The 27,759-nt window shown below is 44.4% G+C and overlaps 1 pseudogene; it reads right to left on the bottom strand.

Annotated features, from left to right (window-relative positions):
* Positions 1-1,948: 1,948 nt before the first annotated feature.
* LOC139264254 (leukocyte elastase inhibitor-like) lies at positions 1,949-25,909 on the bottom strand (annotated as a pseudogene).
* Between the last annotated feature and the right edge of the window lie 1,850 nt (positions 25,910-27,759).

Here is a 27,759-nt window from a genome sequence, read left to right as displayed (position 1 = left end):
GTGATGACACTCAGTCAGGTTGCACAATAAATAGTGTAGATGGGAGCAGAAAGTTGCAAAGGGACATTGAGAGATTAAGTGAGTGCACAAAATTATAGCAGATAGAGTTCAATGTGGAAAAGTGTGAAGTCGTCCACTTTGGACCCAAGAGAGAAAGATCAGAGTATTTGCTAAATGGTGAGAAGCTAGGTACAGTGGATGAGCAGAGAGATTTAGGGGTCTACGTACAGAAATCACTACAAGATATAGGACAGGTACGAAAAAATAATTTTAAAGGTTAATGGAATGTTGGCCTTTATCGCAAGAGGGCTGGATACAAAGTTATGTTACAGCTGTACAGAGCTCTGGTTAGACCCCATCTGGACACTGCATTCAGTTCTGGGCACTGCACTTCAGGAAGGATATCTTGGCCTTGGAGGTGTTGCAGCACAGGTTCACCAAATGATATTGCGGCTAAATGGTTAAATTATGAGGACAGGTTGCATGGACTAGACTTGTATTCCCTTGAATATCGAAGGTTTCGGGTGATCTAACTGAAGTGTTTAAGATGATTAAAGGATTTGATAGGGTAGACAGAGAGAAACTATTTCCCCTCGTGGGAGAGTCCACAAGGGGGCATTGCCTTAAAATTAGAGCGAGGCTGTTCAGGAGTGATGTCAGAAAGCACTTCTTCACACACAGGGTACTGGAAATATGGAACACTTATCTCCAAAAAGCTATTGAGACGAAGTCAATTGAAAATTTCTCAAGTGAGATTAATAGATTTTTGTTAGGCAAGGGTATTAAGGGTTACGGAACCAAGGTGGGTAGATGGAGTTAAGATACAGATCTAATTGAATGGTGGAAGAGGCTCGAGGGGCTGAGTGGCCTACTCCTATTCCCATGTAAATTCTGATGAAATTAACCTGTCTTTAGGTTAGTGCGTCAATCAGCATTTAAAACAGTGTTTCCAATCTGTAGCACCATTCTTACGTCTGAAATTGATAAATCTAAACTACTATTTATTTCCAGTATTTTCTATTTTTATTCCAAAAAAAAAGTTCCTTTGAAATTGAAAACCCCAAAGCAGGGATTTTGGTCTACATTGCAAATAGAGCTTTATATAAAATAAGCAAAAAGATTTAAATCTTTAAAATCAGAAAGCAATCAATCTATCTTTAAAGATTCCAAAACAATAAATCACAACCACATGTTGTATTGATTTAATCAATATTTTTATTTGAAAGCATTTTTTGGGGATACAGAAGATATAACAAGTAAAATATGTTCATCTAACATATCTTTAATCAACATTAAGGTTATTCTTTTGCATTTAATGATCTACTATTTTCTATTCTTTATTCCCAAAATAAAAGTTCCTTTGAAACTTAAAACTCAAAAGCAGGAATGTTGGTCTATATTGGAAATAGAGCAGATAACCTTTATAAAAAAAAGAAAGAGAATTACATCTTTTATTTCCAACCCTTCACCCCACCTTTGCTATTTTTTAGGACAGAGAACTGGCAAAATTGGATTGGCTAAAAAAAATTTGCACACTGTAAAAATCCACATTTAAGCTATTTGTAATTGTCATTGCAGAAAAAAAGAAACATTAGACGCTATACCTGTTGATAAACGACTCGTAGTCCAATACTTAGGGCATAAAGTCAGGATTGAAGGTAGGTCCTAAGTGCCAGGCTTTGCAGTACATTTTACATCGGTGGTTTTTTCAATCGTAATCTGGAGTTACGGTAACTGACCAGTGAGTTACTGAAACACACCATTAATACAAATGCAGTTGCATTTTGTTAATTTATTATCGGTTTTCATTACCAGTTCATATACTATTTTCAGATAAAAGTTAACAGAAAGTGATAAATCTAACCTTAAAGATTCTAAAACAATAATCACTGAATCATATTTTGTATTCATTTTAATGTTTTTTTTTTATTTAAAATTTTTGTGCTAAAGGACATTAAAAAAGTAAAATACATTAATCTAACAGATCTTTAAAATACCATGAAGCTGATTTCAACATTTTGCTTTTGAGCTTTTTGTCATGCAGCGTTACTTAGTCCCAGGTTTGGGAGAAGTGTCGGGTTTGGGAGAAGTGTATCTACCAAAGAACAGAATGCTATTTGTTTTGTTGTGTCGAATGAAAAAGAGGAAGGGATGATCAGCAGTGAAAATCTTCTCGGGCTGTGAGTACATGCTTGAGCCCAGCATTACCAACCCCGCTGTAGCTGCTGCTTCAGTTCCTTCATCATTCACTTCTACAAAAGACTTATGAATAACTTTGGTCACAAATAAGTCATGAGCCTCAGACATTCCAGATAGATCTGCCTTCGAACCATTGATCTCGCATGCCTAAACTGGACAAAGGTGAGTTGAGCTCATAGTCATCTTCCAGTTTAAATTTGGGCAGACGAACCTGAACATCCATTTTTTCCATACGGTCTTGAAGTGTCCATTCTTGCAGCTTTTCTAATGTAAGTTCCTGCTCCAGCTGATAGACCAAAACAGCAAACATCAGTTAGAGGCCAAAACAAGAAAAGCGCAGTTACATAGAAAAGGCCAGGAGTGATCTGGACTGGGTTTGATTGCATGGGAAGATCAGAGAGCAATTTTGCAGATTCTTCCACCAAATTGGCCTGGGTTTTAAATCTGTTTTTTAGCCTCCCCCAGGAAATCACATGATTTTTGGGTGGGATGGAGAGCAATGTTCCCTCTAAATTTTTATTAGGTGCATGGCCCCTTCATCGTGCTGTGCGGCCCATTCACATTTCCGTGCATGCACAATTTTTCCATTTAAAAGCCGGTGAGTGGCCTACACAGGAGTTCCAGACTGATGCACAGGAACACTGGTGGAGAGTGTATATATTGTGAGATACAAGGTGCCACAATTGTGTGGGACAGGCTGGATGGACCAAAGAGTCCTTTCCAGTCTGTCAGAAGTGTTGAAAGGTGTTATGTCTTCAGATGCTCTAATAATGACTCCACGAGACAATGTGTTGTGCTTGAACTGTAGTGACCTTAGTCCACTTAATGTAACTCCAGAGTGAGGATTTTATGCTGGGCCTGGCACACCTGTACAGGTAACCTACAAGTCTCTCACTGCATTGCCCTCTGGTGGCACACCTTGTAATAATACAAGCAGTAACCATGTAGGAATGGGGTACTGAAGTTGCATGTTCAGCCATGAACTCATTGAATGGCGGTGCAGGCTCGAAGGGCCGAATGGCCTACTCCTGCACCTATTTTCTATGTAGGATACATGACAAAAGGTTGTGTCCCTGAATGGGAAGCCAGCCATCTTGTGGTTTAATTTTTTTCCGCCCTCCTCTCCTGAAGGTGCTGCTTCTGTGCTGGGCAATGTTCCTAGTGCTGGTTTCACACTGGCTATACAGCCATTATTCACATGCAAGCCTGAACATCAAGTGTGGGCAAACTGACTGGAAAGCATCTCAGCCAAGTCAGATTGGGACTTTGATTGGTATCCACACGTGCTTTGAGGGTGTGCTGGATATCAATCACAGGTAGAATTCCTGCCTGATTTTCCTTTCCTAGTCCAGGGTTGAGTTATCATTTCACAGAAAGGCATTCTATAAAAATAGTGCATTATACAGTAACAGGGTGTCGGTGAATTCTAGTGTACTTATTTGACCTTGGTTGCAATTAGCACATGCAGCAGAGATTAGTCCTGGTCTGTATGGTATAACTACTCAATGGATTAACTTGTTCAGCCATTGAAGCATTTGCTGTGGTGAACCTCAAAATAATATAAATACATTTATTCTAAATACAAGACTGAAACTGGCAGATAATGAGTGTAAAAGCAGTGTAAAGTTTATACTGGAGCACTCCCTTCAGGTATGAAATTCATCTCTTACAATAAAATCCAGTGTGAATTACAAGTGATCGTGGTTATTAGCTCCTCAATCCATGTTTATATTCTGCCAAAGTGCCCAGTTTTAGAAAGCAGAGCACATCGGAGCTACCATAGATAATGCCAATAAATTGTGTGATCAAAGGCAGTTTAAAATATAGGACTGTGGATAAAGAGGAATCCTAACTGCTCTGGGTCACTGCCTCACCAATTTGCCATTTTGCCAGGCTGGGACTGTAAAGTAGTGATGCTTGTTCACAAATGGACCAAGAAATGAGTGGGGGCATCCCAGTAAATGTCTGTGGACATCTGTGAACCAGATCTCTGTAACCAATGATTTAACAGCAGAAACCATTCAGTGACTCTATAAATACTCTCATTTCCAAGAATATCTGAGAACTGTTGCAAATTCAAGAGCAGTCAAGCTTCAAGCAATTCACAGAGTAAGGAGTTTCTGCATCTACATGTGAACTCTCTCACTCTACGTAAATGTATGTCAACACTTTTAATCATAAAAAGACCAAAGTGATTATTTGCAATGCATTTTTGACTCTCTCTGTGCATGTGCACCTGTTTCGTAATCTGCATGCGGACTCGATCCGGTCACACTTGTGCACTTGATCCAGTCACACATGCACAGCCCCAAACGGTGTGGCAGCTGCAGCCGGCACCGCCACACTTCCCTCGGCTCAGTGTGGAGACGGTCAGGGGATTCATTGGTGGCCAGGCGGCAGAGAGGATCGAAGGTAGGGAGAGACAGCATCGAAGGGGGAAAGAGAGAGAGAGAATCGAAGGGGGAAACAAAGGGTGGGGAGAGATCGGAGAGGGGGGAGGGAGAAGGCCACGAACAAAATGGGGGCGGCGAGAAGGCTTGGGTGGGGGCGAGAATGTCAGGAGCTCAGGGGGAGGGGAGGTGAGAAGGTCAGGGGATCGGGTGGGGGCGAGAAGGTCAGGAACTAGGGGAGAGAAGGTCAGGAACATTTTGTGGGGGAGGGGGATTGCGGAGGAAAGAGAGCACAGTGGGGACCTGGGTGGGAGAAGAACATGATCCAGGACCAAATGGGGCTGGGGATGGGCGGGGGGGGGGAGGGAGAAGAGGGGATGAGAGCAAGAACATGATCCAGATGGGAAGATAGATCGCATTCTCCCGCCCTTTGTTAGGCCTGAATCACGTTCTTCCTCCCCCACCCCCTTTACACCTGCACCACATTATCACTCTCCTCCCCTCCGCCCCCCTTCCACCCTCAATGGGAACTCATCCAAAACTCTGCTGCACGCATCCTAACACGCAGCATGTCCCATTCACCCATCATCCTTGTGCAGCTGTCTGGAGATCCTCTGCAGCCCGTTTAACAAAAATAAATTAGGGGGAACACTGTCCACCAACACCTTGAATTTAAAATTCTCAACCTCATGATAAAATCTGTCCATGGCCTCACCCCTACCTATCTGAACTCGACAATGCGAGTGTACCTATCCCGGGAGGGTGAGCCAAGTCTGTTCTCCGAGTAGTGTTAGCAGTTGTATAATGGATCAAATCACACATTGCAAAGATCTCGATTATTCAGGCAGGCAGGATCTAATTGCACATTACAGACAAACTGCTCGGTGTGTCTTGTCCTCGAAGGGGACCAATCAGAACTCTGGTGTTACAAATAGTTACAGCCTAAAAAGATACAATACCTTTTGGAGACCTGTGGAATCATCCATGATGTCATCTGGTAACAAGATGATCATACTTAGTTCTTCATCAACGTATGGAAGCTCAAGAACTTGAATCTTAACTTCAGGTACGTGACGGATAAGGAACTCCTCCTTTTGGTACATTATTTTCACTGGCCTGCTTTCATTCTATAAACAGTAACATTCATTGCATGTAATTCTTTTGTAATTTAAACTATTCAAAGATAGCGTCGAAGGAGACATGTACGGGAATTATTTAAAAGAAACAAAACAAGGCACAAGATAAAAGTATGATGCTGTAACCTGCAAAATAGACACTATGTTGTATCATGTTTTCGTGCACTAGTCCGAAAGAGACCATCAGAATTGCGCAAAGGTTGACAAGAGTACTCACTGCTATATTGCTGTAAGCAGTAAGGATGCTCTACAAACAATCAAGTTTACTCCTTACTGTACATATGCTTGTGTGTGTGGTGTTCACTCTTCTGAAAGATGCAACAAAATATAGTCTGTAGATCATTTAGTCACTGAACCATGTTATTAATTTACATCTCTCGACTGATCAAAATTCATTGTTGGCTTTGAATAAACAAAACACTGTGGGAGAAGGCCCACTTGTAGTTCAGAACATTTCCTGGTTCTAAAATATGGTTATCTTTATTCTGGTATCCTGGCATTAGGTCACTTAAAATCAATCATTATATCAAAAAACAAATGTGATTCTTCTAAATTCCCTAAACGTAGAATGTTGTTATCTAGACACGTCACTGTGGATTGACAAGTCTCCGGGCTTGAAATACACAATGTTATCTGACGGTCTTTGTTTCAGACTGTCACCATCTCATGTCTCACACTGAGAGAAATGCTGCCATGCCCCATATCCTTCAAAACAAACTTACTTGTTGAAGGCAACAAGCCTTGGATCTTACCTGAATGGAAATAGATTGAGCTACCTGGATAGACTGGAGAAGCTGGGGATGTTCTCCTTAAAGGAGATTTGACAGAGGCGTTCAAAATCATGAGGGGTCTAGACAGAGTAGAAAGAGAGCAAATGTTGCCATTGGCAGAAGGGTCGTGAACCAGAGGACACAGAATTAAGGTGACAGTCAAAAGTACCAAAGGCGTCATGAGGAAAAACCTTTTGCGCAGCGAGTAAGTTAGGATCTGGAATGCACTGCCTGAAAGGGTGGTGGAGTCAGACTCAATCGTGGCTTTCAAAAGGGAATATTATAAGTACCTGAAGGAGAATAAATGACAGGGCTACAGGGAAAGGGTGGGGGAGTGGAACTAGCTGAAGTGCTCTTGCAGAGAGCTGGCACAAGCTTGATGGGCCATAAGAACAAGAAATAGGAGCAGGAGTAGACCATACGGTTCTGCTCTGCCATTCAATAAGATCATGGCTGATCTGATCTTGGCCTCAGCTCCACTTTCCTGCCTGTTACCCGTAACCCTCGACTCCCCAATAGTTAAGAATCTGTCTATCTCAGCCTTGAATATATTCAATGACCTAGCCTACACAACTCTCTGGGGCAGAGAATTCCAAAGATTCATGACCCTGAGAGAAGAAATTCCTCCTCATCTCCGTCTTAAATGGGTGACCCCTTATTCTGAAACTATGCCCTCTAGTTCTAGATTCCCCTATGAGGGAAAACATCCTCCCAGCATCTACCCTGTCAAGCCCCCTCAGAATCTTATGATTCAATAAAATTACCTCTCATTCTTCTAAACTCCAATGAGTACAGGCCCAACCTGCTCAAGCTTTCCTCATAAGACAACCCCTTCATCCCAGGAATCAACCTAGTGAGCGTACTCTGAACTGCCTCCAATGCAAGTATATCCCTCCTTAAATAAAGAGATTAAAACTCTACACAGTACTCCAGGTGTGGTCTCACCAATGCCCTGTACAGTTGTAGCAAGACTTCCCTACTTTTAAGCTTCATCCCCCTTGCAATAAAGGCCAACATTCCATTTGCTTTCCTAATTGCTTGCTCTACCTGCATGCTAACTTTTTGTGTTTCATGTACGAGGACACCCAGATCCCTCTGTATAGCAGCATTTGGTAGTCTTTCTCCATTTAAATATTATTTTGCTTTTCTATTGTTCCAACCAAAGTGGATAACCTCACATTTTCCCACATTATACCCCATCTGCCAAATGTTTGCCCACTCACTTCACCTATCTATATCCCTTTGCAGACTCTTTGCGTCCTCACAACTTGCTTTGCCCCCTATTTTTGTATTGGCAGCAAATTTGGCTACAATACACTCTGTCCCTTCATCTAAGTGATTAATATAGATTGTAAATAGTACTGATCCCTGTGGCACATGGCTAGTTATTTTGCCAACCTGAAAATGACCTATTTATCCCTACTCTCTGTTTTCTGTTAGTTAGCCAATCCTCTATCCATGCTAATATATTACCCCTAACAGCATGAGGTCTTATCTTGTGTAGTAACCTTTTATGTGACACCTTATCAAATGCCTTTTGGAAATCCAAACATAGTACATATACTGGTTCCTTTTATCCAACCTGCTCGTTACATCCTTGAAGAACTAATAAATTTGTCAAACACAATTTCCCTTTCATAAAACCATGTTGACTCTGTATGATTGCATTATGATTTTCTAAATATCCTGCTACCGCTTCCTTAATAATGGATTCCAGCATTTTCCCAATGACAGATGTTAGGCTAACTGGCCTATAGTTTCCCGCTTTCTATTTCCCTCCTTTCTTGAATAGGATCGTTACATTTGCAATTTTCCAATCTGCTGGGACCTTTCCAGAATCTAGGGAATTTTGGAAGATTACAACCAATGCATCCACTATTTCTGCAGGCCATCAGAACTTGTCAGCCTTTACTCCCATTAGTTTGACTAGTACTTATTCCTCTCGTGACAGTGATTGTTGTCATTTCCTCCCTCCCTTTTGCCCCCTGACTTTCTACTATTATTAGGATGCTTTGTGTCTACCACGAAGACAGATACAAATTATTTGTTCAGAGTCTCTGCCATTTCCTGGTTTCTCATTATTAATTCCCTTGTCTCGTCCTCTAAAAGGTCCAATATTTAATTTAGCTACTCTCGTCCTTTGTTTTCCTTTATATATACTTGTAGATATTAGGCCAAATAGCCTCCTTCTGTACTATAACCATTCTATGATTTTGTTTCCAGTTTAGCTGATTTGCTGTTGATCCAAGTTCAGTAACATTTCCAAATGTCATTTAATATTACTATTCAAATAATCAGGACCAAAACTTGAATGTTTCCTTATGGGGAAAAATTAAAAAGAGAAAAGTAACTGGGTTCAGTACTGGTACTTTGCTTCAAATATCTTATTCAGTCTGAATGGCATCTCCTTTGTGAATTGTTCATTAAACTTCTCAGCCCAGCTTCCTTTGAAGTAGATGGCATTCACCAACACGAGTGTGGTAGCACTGCTAACCAAACCTGGAGCCAACAGGTTTTGGATCTTACCTGAATGGAAATAGATTCAAGATATTTGTATAGTACACAACAGCAGCAAAAAGGTTAAGAAAGGCTTAATCTTCAGTAATTTATATTCTAAATTTAAACTTCATAAAGGAGAGAGAAAAATAATCAAACTCATAGTTGCAAAACATTTTTGGTTACATCTTTTAAAATTTTTTTACCTTGGACTAGTTATAAAGCAGGAGTCTTTCCCACAGAACATCAACTCACTGGGGTGTATGTTCCAATTTCCCAAATAGATTAATATCCATGTTAAATTAGTACAGTTAAGGATTAGTTTGTATCAAAACATTACTAAAAAAAAATGTTAAAAGATGCAGTGCAGAGGACTGGCGAATAGCTGACGTAATACTTCTATCTTAACACCAGTGGTAGGAAAATATTGGAATGCCTATGAAAGGGGAAAAAAAACTCCAGAAACCAAAAAATATAATGAATAGCCAGCATGGATTTCAAAAGGGAACGTCTTGCTTGACCAACCTCATTGAATTCTTTGAAGAATTTGGTAACAGAGTAGAGAAGGGTAATGTAGTAGATGTAATTTATCTAGTTTTCCAAAAGGCCTTCGATAAGGTACCGCAGAATAGACTAATGAATATGGTCAGAGAATGCGGAGGGTTGCAACAAATTACAAGATATTATTAATAAACTTCCAGAATGGGCATATAATTGGTAAATGAAGTTCAACACAGATAAATGTGAGGTATTACATTTTGGTAAGAAAAATAAGGAGGTCACATATTACTTGGAAAATAAGAATCTAAATGGAGAAGAGGTGCAAAGGGATCTGGGAGTACAAATACACAAATCTCTACAAACACCACAGGTTAACAAGGCCATTAAAAAAGGAAACCAACCACTAGGGTTTATTTCTACTGGGATCGAATTGAAAAGTAATGAAGTTATGACAAACATGTATCAAACCTTGGTTAGACCACACTTAGTACTGCATACGATACTGGTCACCATATTAAGAAAAAGATATAGAGGCATTGGAGAGGGTATAAAAAAGATTTACAAGGATGATTCGAGAAATGCGAGGGTATACCGATCAGGAAAGGATGAACAGACTCTGTCTTTTTACTCTTGAAAAGAGAAGGCTGAAAACATAGAAACATAGAAAATAGGTGTAGGAGCAGGCCATTCAGCCCTTCTAGCCTGCACCGCCATTCAATGAGTTCATGGCTGAACATAAAACTTCAGTACCCCCTTCCTGCTTTCTCGCCATACCCCTTGATCCCCCGAGTAGTAAGGACTTCATCTAACTCCCTTTTGAATATATTTAGTGAATTGGCCTCAACTACTTTCTGTGGTAGAGAATTCCACAGGTTCACCACTCTCTGGGTGAAGAAGTTTCTCCTCATCTCGGTCCTAAATGGCTTACCCCTTATCCTTAGACTGTGACCCCTGGTTCTGGACTTCCCCAACATTGGGAACATTCTTCCTGCATCTAACCTGTCTAAACCTGTCAGAATTTTAAACGTTTCTATGAGGTCCCCTCTCATTCTTCTGAACTCCAGTGAATACAGCCCAGTTGATCCAGTCTTTCTTGATAGGTCAGTCCCATCATCCCGGGAATCAGTCTGGTAAATCTTCGCTGCACTCCCTCAATAGCAAGAATGTCCTTCCTCAAGTTAGGAGACCAAAACTGTACACAATACTCCAGGTGTGGCCTCACCAAGGCCCTGTACAACTGTAGCAACACCTCCCTGCCCCTGTACTCAAATCCCCTCGCTATGAAGGCCAACATGCCATTTGCTTTCTTAACCGCCTGCTGTACCTGCATGCCAACCTGAAGGGGTAACCTAGTAGAAGGTCCTTAAGATTATGAAAGGTTTTGATAGAGTAGTTACAGCAAGAATGTTCCCACTTGCAGGAAAGACCAACACTAGACGCCATCAATATAAGATAGTCACCAAGAAATCAAATAGGCAATTCAGAAGAAACTTATTTACCCAGAAAGTGGTGAGAATATGGAACTCGCTACCACAGGGAATGGTTGAGGCAAATAGCGTAGATGGATGCAAGGGGAGGCTAGATAAGCATATGAGGGAGAAGGGTATAGAGGGTTATGCTGACAGTTATATGAAGAAAGTTGGGAGGAGGCTTGACTAGAGCATAAACACTGGCATGGACTGGTTGGGTTGAATGGCCTGTTTCTGCGCTGTATATCCTATGTGAGTTGGAATATAATACACCCAGTTATTCTTAAAATTAGATTATTTTGTTCTAATAAATCATTTTACAAAGCCTCAGCAATCTCCAAGTTATATTTTAGTAGCAGGTCATCATCATCATAGGCAGTCCCTCGCAATCGAGGAAGACTTGCTTCCACTCCTGAAGTGAGTTCTTTGCTGGCTGAACAGTCCAATACAAGAGCCACAGACTCTGTCACAGGTGGGACAGATAGTTGTCTAGGGAAGGGGCGGGTGGGACTGGTTTGCCGCACGGTCTTTCCGCTGCCTGCGCTTGATTTCTGCACGCTCTCGGCGTTGAGACTCGAGGTGCTCAGCGCCCTTCCAGATGCACTTTCTCCACTGAGGGCGGTCTTTGGCCAGGGACTCCCAGATATCAGTGGGGATGTCGCACTTTATCAGGGAGGCTTTGAGGGTGTCCTTGTAATGCTTCCGCTGCCCACCTTTAGCTCATTTGCCATGAAGGAGCTCCGCTTAGAGTACTTGGTTTGTGAGTTTCGTGTCTGACATGCGAACTATGTGGTCTGCCCAGTGGAGCTGATCGAGTGTGGTCAGTGCTTCAATGCTGGGGATGTCAGCCTGGACGAGGACGCTGATGTTGGTGCACCTGTCCTCGCAGGGGATTTGTAGGATCTTGCAGAGACATCGTTGGTGATATATCTCCAGCGACTTGAGGTGTCAACTATGCATGGTCCATGTCTCTGAGCCATACAGGAGGGCGGGTATTACTACAGCCCTGTAGACCATGAGCTTGGTGGTAGATTTGAGGGCCTGGACTTTGAACATTCTTTTCCTTAGGCGGCCGAAGGCTGCACTGGCGCACTGGAGGTGGTGTTGAATCTCCGCATCAATGTCTGCTTTTGTTGATAAGAGGTATTGGAAATGGTCAACATTGTCGAGGGCCGCACTGTGGATCTTGATGATTGGGGGGGGGGGGGGGGAGCGCGGGGCAGTGCTGTGCGATGATGACAGGCTGGTGGAGGAACTTTGTCTTACAAATGTTTAGCGTAAGGCCTATGCTTTCCTATGCCTCAGTAAATATGTCGACTATATCCTGGAGTTCAGTCTCAGAATGTGCGCAAACGCAAGCGCGATCGTGTACAGTAGCTCGACGACAAAGGTTGGGGTGATCTTGGACCTGGCCTGGAAGCGGCGAAGGTTAAACAGCTTCCCACTGGTTCTGTAGTTTAGTTCCATTCCAGCAGGGAGCTGGTTGACTGAGGTGGGGCATGGCAACGAGGAAGATTGAGAAGAGAGTTGGAGCGATGAAGCAGCTCTGTTTGACCCCAGTCCGGACGTGGATTGGGTCTGTAATGGATCCGTTGGTAAGGATCACGGCCTGCATGTTGTGGAGCAGGCGAAGGATGTTGACAAACTTTTGGGGGCATCCAAATGGAGGAGGGCGCTCCATAGACCCTCGTAGTTGACAGTGTCAAAGACCTTTGTAAGGTCGAAAAAGGCCATGTACAAGGGCTGCCTCTGCTCCCTGCATTTTTCCTGCAGCTGTCGCGCTGCAAAGATCATGTCTGTTGTGCCCTGTGGGGTGCGAAATCTGCACTGTGACTCCAGGAGGAGCTCCTCGGCCACAGGGAGAAGATGGCTGAGGAGGACTCTAGCGACAGCTTTCCCAGTGGCTGATGGCACGAGGTTCCCCTGTAATTGCCGCAGTCGGACCTGTGCCCTTTTTTAAAGATGGTCACAATCACTGCATCTCTGAGATCTCCTGGCATGCTCTACTCCCTCCAGGAGAGAGAGAGATGAGGTCATGTATCCGCGCCAACAGCGCCTCTCTGCCATACTTTAGCACCTCAGCAGGGATTCCATACCCTCCCGTAGCCTTGTTGTTCTTGAGCTGTCTCATGGCTTTTCCTACCCCTTGCAACGTTGGGGTTTCACTGAGGTGGTGGCACGTCGCATGCTTCAAGATGGAGTCAAGAACACTCGAGTCAAAGGCAGAGTCTCGATTGAGGAGATCTTCATAGTGCTCCTTCCAGTGGGCCCTGACTGCCTCGGTGTCCTTTGAGTGTTTCCCCGTTCTTGGCCAGCAGTGGGGTGGGGCCTTGGGAGTTTGGACCGTAACTGGTCTTGACTGCGATGAAGAATCCTTGCACATCATGGCTGTCAGTCAGTTGTTGTATCTACTGTGCTTTCTCCATTCACCACCTGTTCTTTAGGTCTTGGGTTTTTCGTTGGGCCTCAGCCTTGAGCCGCCTGTAATATTACTTTGCAGCTCCCGAGTTGGGTTGTTGCTTGAGGCTCAGAAATGCTCTGCGTTTTCCATCTATTAGTTCTTGGATCTCCTGATCATTCTTATCCAACCAGTCCTGGTGTTTTGGTTGAGTGACCAAGTGTCTCTTCGCAGGCACTGGTTATGGAGGCCTGAAGGGCAGATCATGCGCTGTGGACATTTAGCATCTCAGGGTCATCAAGGCATGCCAGGTTAGCTGTGAGGCGCTGGCTGTATAGGGCTCTCTCAGCTGGGTCTTTAAGTGCCCCGGCATTGACTTTTTTGCGGCACTGCTTCTGCTGTCCCCTCCGCTTTGGGCCTATGTTAATGTCGATGATGGATCGGATTAGGTGGTCCATCCAGCAGTCGTCAGCCCCTGTCTTGGCGCGGGTGATGCGCACAACCTTGCGATCTCTGGCTCGGATAATGACATAGTCGAGCAGGTGCAAGTGTTTGGAGCGAGGGTGCTGCCACGATGCCTTGTATTTGTCCCTCTGGCGAAACAGGGTGTTGGTGATGAGAAGTTCATGTTCTAGACATTTTGTCAGGAATAGGGTACCACTGGAGTTGGCTTTCCCTAGCCCCTCTCTGCTAATCATGCCTCCCCAGAGGGCTGTGTCTTTGCTGACCTGGCTTTGAAGTCACCTAGCAGGATCAATTTGTCGCCCGCGGGGGCGCGGGACAGGGATGTTGAGAGATTGGAATAAAAACCATCTTTGGTCTTATCCATTGCATCGAGTGTTGGGACGTACGCACTGATGACTGTGGCGCATTGGTTCCGGGATAGGATGTGTCGAAGAGTCATAAGGCCTTTATTAACCCCGTATGGGGAGTCTTTGAGGCGGTCAACCAGCTCATTTTTGATGGCGAAGCCGACTCCGTGAAGGCGCCGTTCTTCCTCTGGTTTTCCTTTCCAGAAAAAGATGTAACCTCCACCTTGTTCCTTGAGCTGGTCTTCTCCTGCCTGCTGGGTCTCACTTCGGGCGGCGATGTCGATGTCAAAGCGTCTTTAAGTTCCCGGGCAACTATGGCGATATGGCGTTCCGGCCTGTTGTTGGAGTTGTCCATGAGGGTCCTGACGTTCGAGTTCCTGAACTTCAAATTAACAGAGTGAAAGATACCTGTGAGTGAGTTCTTTTAACGAGGGGTGGCCATTGCACACCGGCCACCGCACGGGTTTAGCTGAGCAAGGACTTTAAAAAAAATTTTTTATTAAGGAATTGAATACTGTACCCCAATCTAACTAGAGTTATTCACGACGACGTCCGGCGAGCAGGTGTGCCGCCGATCAGGCGACCAGGACATCACCACCGCCCCCGCCCCTCCTACGGCGGGCCTATATTCCTCCAGCGGCAGACTCTCATCCTTCCAGTGGCGGGCCTACATCCTTCTCCTCGTCGACGGCTGGACCTCTTTTTCCCCACTGGTGACCTGGCCTCTTCTACTGGTGAGCATCACGGCTATGACTCTTCCACCCTCCCACTCCTTGCTGACTTCCCACTCAGAACTCCAGCAGACAACTGACCTTCCTAATGCCTGCCCCCAACCAAGCCTCGAGTCACCTACCATCAAGGGTGCTACTTGGCGCCGAGCTTGCGGCCAACATCTCGCCATAGGCAATTAGGCTCATACAGCAGTGCCTGGTCTCCAGTTGTCTTGGACCCCTTGCCACTGGACCAAGACCTAGGAGTAGGTACCAATGATCGGACTGGCCAGATGAACGGTGTTTCTTTTTCCTGTCCTCCTTATCTTTATTTTTCTTTTAATACCATTTGCTGCTAAACTTTCAGTGGTTACAAACAAAACCACTGAAATGAAGCATGTTGATGAGCAGTAATTACACTTTACCTTCAAGGCCCTGATCAACAATGAAACATACCCAAAAATGTGGTGTCACATAGGGTTAATTTCTTCTTCTTAGGCAGTCCCTCGGAGTCGAGGATGACTTACTTCCACATTAAAAATGAGTTCTCAGGTGACTGAACAGTCCAATGCGGGACCCACAGCCTCTGTCACAGATGGGGCAGACGGTGGTTGAAGGAACAGGTGGGTGGGTGCCTGGGGTGCCGCCGCTCCTTCCGCTGTCTACGCTTAGCTTCAGCTTGCTCTCGGCGACAATACTAGAGGTGCTCAGCGCTTTCCCGGATGCTGTTCCTCCAGTTTGGGCAAAGGGATTCGTCCGCAGGATTAATGATTATGAAATGTACTGGATAAAATATTCATGATGTCAATCTCTTAGATAAGATCGAACCAGCAGTTTCAAAAGATTTTGGCCGTGAAATTCGGCACCTTAGCTGTGTCTGATGAGGTCAGTTTCGGAGAAACAAATGGCGGCCACCTCACTTCAAGTGTGGAATGTGACGGCCGCTATTCCGGGCAGGTTGGCAGTGATGACGCCGCCTACACTTGCTGCAAAAATGGCAGTCAGATTGTGAATCAATCAGCGTGAAACACTGAGTTGACGTCGCCGCTTGACTTTACGTCCTCTCCGAAGCACGCACAAATGACCGTGTGTTCAGCTGCTTGGCGAACACCTCCACCAGCGCTTCTTGAGGCAAGTTTAGATTATTGCTATTGTACTGGTTTCTTTACATTTTATTGGAGTAGTGGCTTGGTGCAAGACATTAAAAAAGTTGTTAAAAAAAGAGTGTGTGTGGGGAGTGCAAGGAGTGCTGCTGGATTTTTGCAAGGCTTTGGCCTTTAAAGGAAGGCCTTTGAGAACACCACTTGCTCCCAGTCCTCAGGGTTCTAGTTGCAGTCCTCCTTGGGATGCAGCATGATATGGAGATGGAGCAAAGGCAGCAAAGGGGACAAGCTGCTCGCAGAATGATGAGGAGCAAGAGGAGGAGGAAGCAGCAGGAAGGCGGCAAACCAGATAGACCCTTTCTGGTCGGGAAGCTAGGAATGTGGTGTGCTTTGTGTTTGATGGAGACTATTGCGAGGTGAGTGCTGGTGGGGTGGGGAGGGGAAGTGTGTGTGAGGCTAGTGGTGCAGTTGATAGGAGACGGCTTTTGAAGATGCATTCACTGACCTTGACCACTCATCTAAGGTCATGAAACTTTTCGGGCACTGCAGCCAAGTGCTGGGGACGCCACTGCTACCATTGACTACCTCAACAATCTGGTCCCAGATCTTTCTTTCTGGAGGGCTTCCTGGACCTCTGTGGCTAGAGGACCTCTCTTCCAGTGTTCACCCCCTGCAGAAAGACCTCGGGCTGCATCAGAGACCTGGGTGCCTTTCCCTGGCCTGTTGTACTGTTTGGGTTAATGCTGAAACACTTTGAACATTTTGCATCACCAGAAGGCAGCTTACCTTTAATTAGGTGAAAACTACATTTAAACAGTGCAGGCCAGTTTTAAGTAAAGCAAGCTTCCCACAAACATCGACAAGTTCAGCCCCCTGCTGAGCACACAGCCTGTCTACAACACACTGGGCTGTGCGCTACAATGCTGTAAAATAGCAGGCAGCATGAATTCAACGGGCATGGGCGGAATGCAGTGCCTGCGTGGGTTTTACAGCATTATCCAATTTAACTCCAATGAAAATTCCAATACAGGCCGATCAAATTAAATGCAGTTGCTAATGTTTTGGTGTTGGAGTTGACACTGGTGATGGGATGGTTTCTTCCATTAATATATTGGTCTTCAGTGTTGGGAAATCGAATATTTTCTCTTCAGGCATTTATAACAGCATAAGAATTAGGAGCAGAAGTAGGCCATTCGGCCCCTCGAGTCTGCCCCGCCATTCAATGAGATCATGGCTGATCTTCTACCTCAACTCCACTTTCCTGCACTATCCCTATATCCCTGGATTCCCTTAATATCCAAAAATCTACTGATCTCTGTCTTGAATATACTCAAAGACTGAGCCTTCTTAACCCTCTGGGGTAGAGAATTCCAAAGATTCACCACCATCGCCGTCCTAAATGGCCGACCACGTATTCTGAGACAGTGATGCCTGGTTGTAGACTCCTCAGCCAGAGGACATATCCTCCCTGTCAAGCCCTGGAAGAATTTTTAATATTTCAATGAGATCGCCTCTTATTTTTCTAAAATCTAGTGAATATAGGCCTGGTCTACTCAATCTGTCCTTAAGACAATCCCCCATTCACTGTCAGCATGGTTCGATGAGAGGCAAGTTTCCTGTATTGTGCCCGACAGTGTGCTTGAACCCCTCACCTCAGAAGAAGAACAACCTTTACCGCACAATATACCTTTCTTACATTAGCCATATCCATGGCTTCTTAGTGAGATTACCAACATAGGGGGTGAATTTCCGCAGAGGTTCTCCCACCCATCTGCCATAACTTCAGCGGGAAAGCTGGTAAAACGTGAAAACTGCCACAAACATAGCATCAACACTGTCTTTCCAAGGTTATGGTGAACGAGCAGATGAACTGTTGCAGAAATTTTTCCCCATGTTGTCAAATTAGGGGCAAGGTTTGCATTGTGAGCCTATGCCCATTAGATTGGAGATAGCCCAAGGAGATTTTGGGTCAAAAAGTGGCGAATTTCACCTCATTAGTCTGTGCCAGATTCAAACCTCGGGTCCCAGTGGTGGAAGGACAATGTGCTAACCCAGTGTGTTAGTCAGATTCACAAGCTAGGCAGTGCCGTAATGGTCTTGGTTTCTGTGTAACAGCTGGAACTGAGCCAAATATCAGACAAGGCATTGTTTCTTGTTATTATGACAAGCATTGGACTTGCAAGTACAGGTCTGACTCCTCTAGTCTCCAGACATGAATGCCTGGCATTTCCTGAAATGGTCAGTTTCGCCCAATTTTACTCTGCTCTTTCCATCGGTGAATTACGCTGAAATTCTGAGTATCTCATTAGCATATGGCAAAATATAAAAAGCGGAGCAAAACAATCCGTGTAAACAATCAGGGCCTGAGGAAAGCACAGAACTTATGCCATATTCCTTCTTTAAGTCATCAAGTGTTCATTTCTGCACATTAGGCACAACATTTTTCAGAAAATGCAATTGTGGTAGATTTTGAATGCAAATCTTTCTGATGCATTCAAAGAAAATGCATTGTCAGTCTCTGTGAAGAGAGACCGGAAAAGGAAAAAAATGCAATAAAACATCAGGAAAATGGCCTTGCATCCTGTTGCGCATAAGATTTTATGGATCCATTTACAGCTCGTTCACAACTGACATCAATTCAGGAATTTTGCGTCTGCTGCGCTTATGCATGGGGAGGGCGGGGCTTTCTTCAACAAAGAGCATCATTGTGCGCAGGAAGACTCACATTCAGGCAGCGCAGAACACAAAAGCCTGCTCCACCATTCAATATGATCTTGGCCTCAACTCCACTTCCCTGCTCAATCTCCATAACCCTTGACTCCCTTATCGCAGGATGTATCGAGCATGTTTTTGTACATGAACAGAAGTGATCTAAAGTTTAGGTAAAGCCAGAACACTCAACTGTGTACAGCCCGCATAACCTGTACCGAGCTGGTACATCAGGTTAGGAACAATAAAGGCTCCCTAGTACATTGGTACACGGCTGCTCTGGCTAAAGTCTGAGACGATTAATTTATTTTTGGTCCCCACTCTAGGTTTCTGAATCCAGTTTCATTCTATATTTACAAGTTCACATTGCTGTTGCTGGGGGGCTAATTCATAAATTCTACACTATGTTTAATACACTGGGCAAATTGCTGCTGCAAAGATTTATGCTTTCTTTGCATTTTTAAAAACATTAATTTGTGCATCGTCACCAGTGTGTGAGAAACTGAATGTGAAGGACAACTTACCCTCAGTCTGCGCCTCCACCTATTTATTGATCTCCTGTCTTGTTTCATCTGCAGCAGTTCGGAAATCAACTCCAGACATGTCTGCCCTGTAGTATTGCATGGAGGATGTACAGAATTGCTGCACAATGGATACAGGGAAAATTAGTTATAATGTCCAGTTTGGAAGACCTTATTTAAAAATGATTAGTGGATCACCAGAATTGTTAAAAGGGAATATACCAGCAATGTCAAAACAATGGCATTAGGTATACTTCTGCCCTTTGAACGGATTATGGTGAAGATACAAGAACAACATAGGATCCAAGAACAATATAACTGACATGAGTCTTCCAGCTTGGTTTCTGGTAACTGGAACAATCTGGGAGTAGGTGACCTACTCACAACTTACTTCTAGGAAGTTATAGGTCTTCTCTCCGTATAGTCGATTGGCCACTCTCAACAGGTATGAAACATCAGCTCGGTTAATGTCTAATTGCATTTTCTGGAATCCAGAATGGAGATCTCCCACTTGATCAAAGTGGAGAGCCTGTTATCAGAATACATGGACACAACAATCATCAAGCAACAAAGTGAAAAAGGGAGCTACATGTCATAATCATCCATGTTTCAAATGTCCGTCATTTCTTTTTCAACCCAATTATCTTTGATCCCCTTCCCAAAAGTCTTTTATTCTGTAGCTAGGATACCATTCAACACATTATGATCATCCTCCAGTATCTCACCCAAAAAGCAATTCTTCAGGTCTAACCCTAGAGAGTGAGTGTCAATAGCTTATTCCACCACAGGGGCAGGTTTGTTAAGCCAGATTCTGCTGTCAGCACATCCACACATGAACAACAGAGGTCACTGAATAATTTGCAGTGTACTGGGGAATTGAGGCTGGGTCGGTCAGTCTAAAGTTAACACTGCTGACTCGAGTCTGCCAAATCAACCTGGTTCCCTTCTGTGCTAGAGTCCATTACTGCTGTTTAATCACGTGTTCTGCTCATTGTATTTCACAATTTTAAATGTTGCTGTGTAAAAGTCACTCAAATTATAAAGACGATTTTGATATAGACATAAATCACAGTTGCTAGATTTGATTATCTTAGTTAACACTGTTGGGAGGCACTTTCAAGTTGGGTTCACTCTCATCGTAATGTACAGACATAGCATAGCAATGCAGCATTATCAATCTGTGAAGTGAATTGAATGTATGCTCAAAGGCCTCAGTGATAGTGCACATCTACCTGGCTAACCATTTTACACATCATAAACTCCATTTGCCAAATAACGAAGTCCCACTCCAGAGATTTGAGCACAAAAGTCTAGTCTGACACTCCAGTGCAGTGCTGAGGAAGCAGTGCATTGTCGCAGGTGCTGTCTTTCAGATGAGACATTAAACCAATGCTTCTTCTGACCTCTCAGGTGGACTTAAAGATTCCATGGCACTATTTTGAAGAAGAGCAGGAGAGTTATCCTGGACAATATTTATCCCTAAACAACATCACTAAAACAGATTCGTTGGTCATTATCGCATTGCTGTTTGTGGGAGCTTGCTGTGCGCAAATTGGCTGCCGCGTTTCTGACATTACAACAGTGACTATATTTCAAAAAGTACTTCTTTGGCTGTAAAGCACTTTGAGACGTCTGGGTGACCCTGAAAGGCACTATATAAATGTAACTCTTACCTATGGGCATTTATAGCTAAATAGAAAGGAAACGGAAAAGCTTTATCCAAACAGGTAGAAAACCTTAGATATTCATTTGTCATGCTTACCTACAGTCACAAGGCAGCAATATATTTTGTGCCAACTAGTTAATTGATTAATCACAGGTTTCCCAATCCTATTGTCAGTCACCTGTAGTAGGCGGCTGGGGAGGAACCAAACACAATATTGAACCCTGTTGTAAAGCAAAACTACAAGCTTCATGTTGCAGTGAGGTCCCTGTGGATTGTCACCCTGAATGCAATGAATAAGGAAGGTAGTCTTCCTCAGTGTAAAGAAGAATGGCTCGTTATAAACTCCACAACATTCCTGTGCTTGGATCAGAATGCAGTTAATGTTATAAAATAGGGTTGAATTCTCCTTTAATATAACTACAATGATGGACTTTGGATATTCATAATGCACACACAAGCTACGTTTAATCTATTTTATCCTGACAAATATCGGAATCATCGATAGCTACCACGGAGTTACACGTATTAGGAGTTTGGCAAAAGCAAGGACTTAAACACATTGCACACTCAAGACAGTTAAAAATGATTTCAGCTATGTCTTTTGCTCAGAGTAATTTCATACATACCTTTGCCATTTGAGATGCAGTATTATTTTTTGCTCCAAGATAAACCATGGCCAACGCACTGGAGATGCTGAATGGAGAAAAAAAGATGTTGCCAGCTTGATTCTTTTCAACCAGCTTTCTGAATAGGTCAAGGGTGAAATGGCAATTTGCTTTGCTCAGGTCCTCCATTGTTTAAAACTGCAAGAAAAATGAATATTTTCAGAAGGATTTTAGTACAATAAGGTTCTCAAGAAACTTAATGAATTACCAGGGTTTGCAACTGAAGATAGGAACTGCCTTAAGAAGAAATGCAATGGTCTGCAATGAAACAATTATAACCTGTGTAGAATTGGACTCAGGTTTTTATTATCTACATGTCTAAGATTGAAATATTATTGTTTCTCATTAACCAACGTGCTAAAGCAACACAGTTGATTGATGGTCAGTGACTTCTGTGTCAAGGCTCATCTTGCAAAGCCAGCTTTTAAATCCGTATATTCCAGTGAAATTGCTTAACTACCAATAAATCAGATAATACGTCACTAAAATATTTGAATATTTGGAAACATTTATGAAATAAGAGGCAAGACCCCATTATTTCTCCTTATTTACTTTATCAAAACCCTTCAACAACTCTATCAAATCTTCTCTTAACCTCATCTACTCCAAGGAGAACACCCTCAGCTTCTCCACATAACTGAGGTCGCTCCTCCCTGGTACAATTCTAGTAAATCCCTGCCCCTTCTCCAATGCCTTGGCATCCTTCCTAAAGTGTGATTCCCAGAACCCAGAGTTGAACACAAAGCTCCAGTTGAGGTCTAACCAGTGTTTTATAATGGTTTAGAATAACTACCTTGCTTTTGTACCCTATGCTTCTATTAATAAAACCAAGGATCCCATAGGCTTTTCTTTTTCGAAAAACAGCTTTCTCAACTTGTAATGCCACCTTCTAAGATTTGTGTACATATATTCCGAGGAGTCTCTGTCCCTGTACCCCCTTTAAAATTGTACAATTCAGTTTATATTGCCTCTCCACATTCTTCCTTCAAAAATATATCACTTTACATTGCTCTGGATTAAATTGCATCTGCCATGTGTCTGCCCATTTCACCAGGCTGTCAGTGTCCTCCTAAAGTCTGTTACTATCCTCCTCATTGTTTACTACATGGCCCTGGACAACGTGGACCATTTGCCATACCTCGGGGGCCTCTTATCAACAGGAACAGATATTGACAACGAGATTCAACAGCGCCTCCAGTGCGCCAGTGCAGCCATCGGCCGCCTGAGGAAAAGAGTGTTTGAAGACCAGGCCCTCAAATCTGCCACCAAGCTCATGGTCTACAGGGCTGTAGTAATACCCGCCCTCCTGTACGGGTGAGAGACATGGACCATGTACAGTAGACACCTCAAGTCGCTGGAGAAATACCAGCAATGATGTCGCCGCAAGATCCTACAAATCCCCTGGGAGGACAGGCACCACGTTAGCGTCCTCGACCAGGCCAACATCCCCAGCACTGACCAAACTTGATCAGCTTCGCTGAGCAGGCCACACTGTTCGCATACCAGACACGAGACTCCCAAAGCAAACGCTCTACTCGGAACTCCTTCACAGCAAACGAGCCAAAGGTGGGCAGAGGAAACGTTACAAGCATACCCTCAAAGCCTCCCTGATAAAGTGCAACATCCCCACTGACACCTGGGAGTGCCTGGCCAAAGACCGTCCTAAGTGGAGGAAGTGCATCTGGGAGGGCGCTGAGCACCTCAAATCTCATCACCGAGAGCATGCAGAAATCAAGCGCAGGCAGTGAAAAGAGCGTGCGACAAACCTGTCCCACCCTCCCTTTCCCTCAACGACTATCTGTCCCACCTGTGACAGGGACTGTGGTTCTCATATTTGACTGTTCAGCCACCTAAGGACTCATTTTTAGAGTGGAAGCAAGTCTTCCTCGATTCCGAGGGACTGCCTATGATGATATTTCTGTATTTCGTGTCATCTGCAAACTTGGAAATTATACCCTGTATATCCAAGTATATGCAAATATTCACATTGAATATTTCATGTTAGTGCGAGGGAATGGAGCAATTTCCAATTACAGGCATTCACTCTCAGCACAAGTCCATTTAGTTCAGCTAAATAGGTCAGATGGAGAGTAAAGCTTTCTCTGCTCTGTGCCATTTCAGTGTTTTAACACCAACCTCAGAAAATACAGTCAGTTCACATTCAAAGTTCAAGAACCCACTCCCTGGTGGTCCAGGTAGGACCCTTTCATTAATGCAGAGTTTGGGCCGTTCGCTTTAATTCAGGGAGGAGCCCCTTCTACGCGGCCTAGGGCAGAGCGCTGCTGAGCTGTGCGTCCCACTCCCGCCCCAGAAAGGAAGTGGAGTGCTTGATTTAGCGCACCACTTCCTTTCAGGGATGGTAACCCCAATTTCACTCGCAAGGTTTGGGGGCTGTAACCTTGTGAGAATTACCACCCCCAAACAGGGCACACCCGAACTTTCAGCCCTTAGTATCACACCGTTTAAATAAACAAGTTGTAACTATATAACAATACATGTGTTTCCTGATTGGCTAGTGAAAGGAGCACTGCCCCACGTGATCCCAGGTACGCTTACGCACAACAGTGCGCCCCTGGGATCCGTGGGCCACGACGCAGCGCCCAACTCCGCAGTGACACAGCGCAAGTTCTGGAAGGGGAGTTCGCACCAGATAAGTGTGGATTTTATTCAGATGTTGGCGGTGTGCTCCTTAGCTACGCCGCCGACCACAAATTCAGGGCCAGTGACACAAGGTGCAATTTTCCCGGGTCATTTGCGCCCATTTTTTGGCGTGCATCCAGTTTTTCTGGCGTAATTATTTAATTCAAAGTTTCCCCCTGGAATCTGCGCCGGCGTAACTCCTTTAGCTACGATTTTTCTACGTTAAGTTTTTTTGACATCATATCCGCACTAGGTTTTAGCACTTTTCGCAGTTTGCCCCCAAAAATTTTATTCTAGGTTGCCATATCTGGTCATGCCCGAAAAACCTTCAGGTGAGTTAACAGAAACCAGCGCACATTGCAAAATTGGCACTGAAAGACGCTATTGTTTTTCATCGAAGTTTTTGGAGGGAGTCTCTAACACTTGAAATATCCATAATAAAGTTCAACTTTTTTTACCTTTCAACGGACTACATGGAAGTTTCTTGGATTTCTGAAATATTCATTTTTTTTACTCACACGCCACCACAAAATGTCTTCAAACAGGGCTGGAGGGGAGCTCGTAGCGTCGGCTGTCAGAATCGGTCCCGTGCCCGGACACAGGGGCTCAGTTGGAAAACAAGCCCGGCGGGGCGGGGGAAAGAGAAGAGGTGCCAATCAGAAGGCTGCTGCACTGAGCCCGGGGAGAGAGGTGCCAATCGGAAGGCTGCTGCACTGAACCTGGGCAGGGAGGTGCCAATCGGAAGGCTGCTGCACTGAGCCCGGGGAGAGAGGTGCCAATCGGAAGGCTGCTGCACTGAGCCTGGGGAGGGAGGTGCCAATCGGAAGGCTGCTGCACTGAGCCTGGGGAGGGAGGTGCCAATCGGAAGGCTGCTGCACTGAACCTGGGCAGGGAGGTGCCAATCGGAAGGCTGCTGCACTAGGCACAAGACTGCAATGGGGGGAAAGAGAAGAGAGAAGTCACCATACCTGGATGTGGCCCATCCATACAGAATGCAATTTGGCTATGCAAACAATCAGCGTTATCCTTCCTCCTCCCCCACATTCCTGCACAACCGTTCTACCATCTTATACCTAATCATGTATGTATATGTTAATATAAATCTGCGACCTTTCAAGTATCCCCAGTGCCTACTTATTCCTGGTCTCCAGTTCATGTGTGCCTCACAGTCGGGACCTACTTGTTGACTAGTTCCTCAACCATAATCTTGTCTCATGGTGGATCCGGCTTCCTTCCTGCCCATCTACGTTCAGCTGACTCAAGTTTCAATGCTGTGCCTTGCTGTCCAGGAAACATTTTGCACTTTTCCTAAAAAGTACGGGACTGAAACCTCAAAAAAGACAAGTCTTTTGCTGGACTATAAAAGTATTGTGAATCCTCAGGCAAATTTAGGTTTGCAAATTTACATGATCTATCCCATCTCGGAAATGAACAGCCCGATCACAATTCCGAAAGCGGAACCATGTGTATTTCACTCTCCCCGGTAGCGCTTGTTCACAGTACAGTACAAGAGAGAAAGGACAGATTACACATGGGGGGAGTGGACGGTGTTTATCCGCTGCACTAAAAGGAAGTTAGCGAAGGTTTGCAGCGCTGACACGGAAATGTAGTGCCACTAAAACCCCTGGCAGAGATATAAAAACCTTATTCGCTGCTATCGTTCAGCATCCAACACTGTCTTCACTTTGCTCTGTGCGTCGCCTTTTAACCCGGAATAGCCGCCCTTCCACCCCCGGATTGATTGGACTGTTATCCATCACAGCGGAGGCGGTCCTATTACTGGGGACCCAAGGGGTTTCCTCATTTTTAAAAAGTTGATGCGGAATTAAAACCAGCAGAGCTTGTGAGAAGTGTACATGCGAAATTAGAAAACTACCAAAAGCTGACACAGCCCCAAAACTGTAACACCGCAAATCCAGCCTGTGACAGACAGATGTGTAGTAGGCCATAGCTTTGTTCTCGCCAAAGCTGCAGGTGCACCAAGAGCCGGATTAAGGCTGTGAGGGGCTAAGGTTACGAGGAGGGAAGGACCCTATATATATACTGTATATTGCATACAATTTATAAAATCATCAAACAAATATAATTGTGTATTTATCCAAATTTAATAACTAACTAAAATCAAAGCTATGTATATTAAAAACAGCATACAATTCAGACAGAGAATGGTTTCTTCCTGGCTTTAAACTATGATAGCAAACAAAACTCGCTGAATACATATTTTCAAACAAATACTGGTAAGTTCATGGCTGTCATGTATCTCACACTACTGTATATAACTGTATCTTACCATGCTATACATGACTGTAACTAGATATGACCTGTAACCACAAGCATACTTTACCACCAGGGGTGCACTTGCAGGAGACACTGCATACCTGTCCCACACAGGTATATAAAGGCAGGTCTCAGGCAAGTGTGGCACTCGAGAGCTGTGAAATAAAGGTGCAGGTCCAGAGTGACCTTGACTTCAGCATGTGCCTCGTGTAAGTCTGCAGAGTCAGGACTTAACAGTGGCGACGAGTTACGGGATCACAAAATCCACAGAATGGCTACCAACGGCTCAGATGAGAAATACAATGCTGGAGACAATTGGGAGGACTTTATAGAAAGGCTCCAGCAATGCTTTGTAACCAAAGACTGGTTCGGCGCGATATGGCAGACAAGAGAAGAGCCCATCTCTTGACCAGCTGTGGCTCGAAAACATATGCTTTAATGAAGGACCTGTTGGCACCCGAGAAACCAGCAAGCAAGTCGTTTGAGGAGTTGAGCACACTGGTGAGAGATCACCTGAAGCCAGCAAGCAGCCTACACATGGTCAGACACAGGTTCTATAACTGCAGATGCAGTGTGGGCCAGAGCATACCCAACTTTGTGGCGGAACTTCAGAGGCTGGATAGTTTATGTGAGTTCTCCGATGAACTAAGGAGAGAAGTACTGAGAGACTTTTTTATTGAAGGAATAGGCCACGCAGGCATATTCCAAAAGCTTATAGAGACCAAGAACTTGACCCTAGAGGCAACAGCACTGGTCGGACAGACATTCTTGGCAGGAGAAGAAGAAATGAAGTTGATCTATACTGCGGGTATGACAACTAACGAAACATCGGAACAAGGGGTTCACAGTGTGAAACAAGCCACTACCCCCACACACAGACAAAGGCAGGAGAGCAGGCCTCCAACAGCAGGCAGGCAGAAGCCATCAAAGGCCACATGAACGGCCGTTCACACCTCATCAACCCACAATGCGAATAATCAACTACAGACTGAGAGAAGCTCAAGGAGATCAGACAGACGCAGCTCATCCTTCGGAAACAATGGAAGCGGTCTGTGCTGGAGATGTGGTGGAAGGCACTCAACAAGGGGGTGTTGATTTCAGCATGCTGTTTGCAGAAACTGTAACTATACAGGGCATCTAACTCACGTGCAGAAAAACAGCAGCTCGGCTGGTATACGAATCGGAAGGGTCGGAAAGCGGACCAGAAGACGGTGGTGACAGTGCCCGGGATGCCGAGGTACAGCGGATCAAAACAATCAATGTCCACTGTTCTTACACCAAGACGCCTCCAATAATG

The sequence above is a fragment of the Pristiophorus japonicus genome, chromosome 5, assembly GCF_044704955.1.
Source record: "Pristiophorus japonicus isolate sPriJap1 chromosome 5, sPriJap1.hap1, whole genome shotgun sequence".
Classification (NCBI taxonomy): domain Eukaryota; kingdom Metazoa; phylum Chordata; class Chondrichthyes; family Pristiophoridae; genus Pristiophorus; species Pristiophorus japonicus.
Note: the sequence above shows the minus strand (reverse complement) of the source record. Positions and strands in the feature narration are given on the sequence as shown.